We start from the raw sequence: 4,565 nt of genomic DNA, 5'->3' as shown, positions 1-4,565 counted from the left end.
AAAGAAAACGTCGTAAGGTGGTAGAAAAGGAACTAATAACATGAATTGTCTTGTAAAATTGTTCTAATCTCTACACAATATTATAATATTTGAGAACTAAAAGCTTCCAATATCTATACTGATATTGGCTATTGAACTCAGAAAATGATCACCTTGAAATTAGAGGAAATTGAAACTTGATCTCATATGGGTGTAATGCTGAGCAACATAAAAAGATTAAAATAGTATTGAAATATTCAACTAGAATTGATTGATCCAACTGTACAAAGTTGTCCCTTTTTTACATATCAGCTTCTTCTGTAAATGTTCAGAACTCTCCATTCAATAGAAAATACATTTCCAACTACACATTATGCTCTAAAGTAGACCTTCTAACGTCTATACAATAAGCATAACAGATAATCCGCGGAACCTTACTCCCGACTTGTATATGTTTAGAACTCCATGATATATAAAATACATTTCCAGCTGCACATTATGCTCTAAACTAGACATCATAATGTCTATACCATAACCATAATAGATAATCTGCGGAACCTCACTCCCGACCAACCTTTTAAAAAAAATGAAATATAAAGCAGAAAGAAAGAAAGTGGTCCATTCGCTGTGTCGACAAGGCACCCCGTGAACTTTATCTTTATAGTCAGGCCTTGTTAACTATTGTTTCAATTTCACACTTGGGCTCTCTACTATTTGTATCCCTCCCTAGCAATGCCTTTGACCCAGCAAGGCTTCTATTTGCATTATGTGGAAAGAACAGTTGTCCAGAAGAAAGACACTGTCAAAGTCAGAAATTTGGAGATAAGATTTATGGAAAGATCCCAAACTTTAATGGAGTTGGGAAACCTCTATGAAACTAGGAAGAAGAAGATTGCTACATATACATTGTATTGAAACTATTTTTCCATAAATAAGTTAGATTGCTACATATGCATTGTATTGAAACAATTTTTCCATAAATAGGTATCTTGAATTAACTTATTACTTCTTGGAAACTTACTACTTCTATGAAACGATGTCATTAACCTCTAGTTATTAGAGCTAAAAGCTTCCAATATCTATACTAATATTGGATATTGAACTCAGAAAATGATCACCTTCCAATATCTATACTAATATTGGATATTGAACTCAGAAAATGATCACCTTGAAATTTGAAGAAATTGAAACTTGATGTGATATGGGTGTAATGATTATCAACATCGAAAGGTTGAAATAAACATTGAATTACTCAACTAGAATTGATTGATCACCCTATAGAAGGTTGCCCCCTTTTTACATATAAGCTTCTTATGTAGATGTTCAGAACTATCCATGCAATAGAAAATACATTTCCAGCTGCACATTATGCTCTAAACTAGACATTATAATGTCTATACCATAAGCATAACAGATAATCTGCAGTACAATAATATGACAACTGTACCACCCTCGTGATCCTCACTTCCACTTCAATTTTCTTTTAATCAACGACCCTTTTAGCCTCTCATAATTTAGGTGCTCATAGACGACGGGAGACAAGGTAATAGAATTGTCGTATAAAATGGGAGCCAAGATGCTGATATCCTTGGGGTCCTGGTAGAAAGGGGGCAACGGGCACTCTGTCATCATCTGCTAATCTAGATATGAGGTGTAGGTTGTCTAGTTGTCGTAGATGACAGCGATCCTGTAATCGAGGTTGCATGACACTACGGTGAATTGCAGGATGGAAGTGAGAAATTCGTCGCTCATATTTAGCTCATTGGTCGTGGCATTCTGCAGGTAGAACCATGGATTGTGAATTTGACATTACTTTTAGCTTCATCCCAATTTCGGAGTGGTGCAAACAACTACAATACATGACAAAGCCAGTCATGCTGTCCAATATTATAACACCATCGATAAATAAATGATGAGATATCTTTATGGGACTGAATAATGAACAACAACATTAGGAGGTGACCAGGACTTTGTAGTCCATTACAGAAATGGATTGTCACTCCAAAGAAAGATCTTCATTACATTTCCAAACTTAGATTGTCACTCCAAAGACAAATATTCATTACATTTCCAAACTTAAGGTGACCAGGACATTGTAGTCCATTACAGAAATGGATTGTCACTCCAAAGAAAGATCTTCATTACATTTCCAAACTTAGATTGTCACTCCAAAGACAAATATTCATTACATTTCCAAACTTAGATATGTCAGGACTTTAACGCTAAACTTCCCCTTTCCTCTTTATGTGATCCATGTTTAGAAGAGATTTAGGTGAGACATGCTATAGAGAGACAACCCAAATAGAAATGATATGGATAATAATTTATAGATGGACTTCATGGATTTAAAAAAATTAAAATAATTTTTGCAAATCAAAATCAAATTGGAAATTTCATTTTATTGTTATTATTCTTTTCCAACTAAGGAATTGGCAATTGTGTTTATTTCATGTTTCGACCTCAAGGTTTGGCAACTGGGTTTATTTGTTTTGGAGATCCAATAGAAAATTTCACTTACATTTACTTTATATTTCTACTAATTTATCAAATAAATGAAATTAAAATAATTTATATCACTTTTAGCAGGAGGATTGACAGGGTCTATTTCATGCATTATTTAGTCTGTGACATTTATTTTACATTTTTACCAATTTATTCATTAAGATAAAAGAAAAGAAAAATTATAAATACAGTTTTTTAGAAAAGAATTAATTACATTTTTTTAAAGAAGAATTAGCAAGTAGATCTATTTTATAAATTAAACAATGAGAAAATGAAATACAAAACTTATTTCTCACGTTTACTTTACAATTTCACTAACTTAAAAACCAAAAATTTTATAATATGTTTTTAAAATTATTTATATTTTATAACATATAATTCAAAAAACATCGCTATAAAACAAAAACAATACTATGGGCTAAGATAATATTGTAAACATGACATAAAGAACAATAGTTTTATAACAGGAACATGCAACCAATTAGATAGTGTTAGAGACCGCTAAGAGAAATGAGACAACATAGATCCATGGCTATCGTTGTCTACTGTATGGAGTGACTGAGAGCTCAAAGCAAATGACAGTAATTGTATGTGAAAATAAAAATTCAGATGTGAAGGTGAAATGTCAGTGATTGTATGTGAAAATAACAATTCAGATGTGAAGGTGAAATGTGATGCGCTGGCAGAAGAATAGAGAGCACATATCCCTCAATTGCAGATTTTCTGAAAGTAAGGGCATGTGCCCTCTATCTTCTGTCAACAACATAATCACCTTTTGCTTTCTTGAGTTTCTTAGCACATACTAAACCTGAGAAAAAAAACAAGTCAGATTATTGTGAATATATGTAATACCATAAAGAACGAGGCCGCAGCACGAAACCTATGTAATTTATAAATTGAAACAGTGCGAAGCGATTGTGCAGAAATAAATCAATAGCTGCTTCTCGATCTTCTGCCCTTGTATCATCGAGCGGCATGTCAGCTCTATATATCGAAGTTGAAGCTCTGGCATATTTCTCCCATCCATCATCCAGCACTTTAAAGATGATTTGATGGAGAATCATCTTCTTTCGGTGCTGTTAACTAATGTGTGGCTCCCGAATCCCGATATATCAATTTTTCCAACACAAAAAAATAGACCGTAGCAGTATAAGGGGTATTCGGATTGTCTAGAGTTCTTTTGGAATGGGGTGTGAGGGGCATTCTGATTGCCCATACTTCTGTTAGTGTCGGGTAAATTTGAAATGACTGGAATACTGAAGGCTATTGTTGAAATCAAAAGTTCACACATTTTCAAAATTTCAATTTTTGTTACTGTAATTTCTCTCCAAAACATGTTCAAAAGACTAATACACTTATGTTAACAAAAGATGTGAGTGACCTTTCTCACACCAAACAATACAACTCATACTGTAACTCGCGTGGGAGGATAAAGGTAGTCATACTCTTGGCTATAAAGAATGGATGAGCGCAAGAAATGTACACACCATATAATATGAAATGAAATGAAATTATTCGAAGAGAATTGCACTCTTTGGTCAGAGTTGTCGTTGAAGACACATACCCTTGGAAAATTTCCCTATTGATTGCCATTGATGGCCCTCCTAGTAGGGGTCACTGGATTTACATGTGGTGCTATCTCCTATGCATAATCCCGAATAGCATGATGAAGAACAACACCAAAAAAACATGCAGACATCTCTTGAAGGGAAACTCTTCCCACCAGTGGCAATGGCTGCTGCAATCATTGCGAGTCACACATCCCTTGGCGAGCATGGCTGGATTTTTCTGCTCGGTACTGATGAAAAATTCTGACCACAAATCATAGGAAAAGCACTGTAATTCTCAGAACCCTACCACTTCTGAAGCTTGGTGTCAATCAGGAAAAAACAAAATTGAGAAAACCCAGGAAAGACAGACTCTTAAAGAACACAACTTACTACTAGAAGCTTTAGTGAGCTTACAAAGAAAATTCATGTGGGTCGTTACGATAACGAACAACCGTAACTTCTACCGCAAAATTTATGATAATCATAATTCATGTGGGTCGTTACGATAACGAACAACCGTAACTTCTACTGCAA

At 34.4% G+C, this 4,565-nt stretch overlaps 1 pseudogene; it reads right to left on the bottom strand.

Moving 5' to 3' along the window:
- Positions 1 to 1,440: 1,440 nt before the first annotated feature.
- LOC149239161 (NDR1/HIN1-like protein 12) lies at positions 1,441 to 4,257 on the bottom strand (annotated as a pseudogene).
- Positions 4,258 to 4,565: the final 308 nt, after the last annotated feature.

Source organism: Pinus tabuliformis, chromosome 8, assembly GCF_031772625.1.
Source record: "Pinus tabuliformis cultivar Carrire ecotype Pingquan chromosome 8, CPIR1, whole genome shotgun sequence".
In the NCBI taxonomy this organism is placed as follows: Eukaryota; Viridiplantae; Streptophyta; class Pinopsida; order Pinales; family Pinaceae; genus Pinus; species Pinus tabuliformis.
Note: the sequence above shows the minus strand (reverse complement) of the source record. Positions and strands in the feature narration are given on the sequence as shown.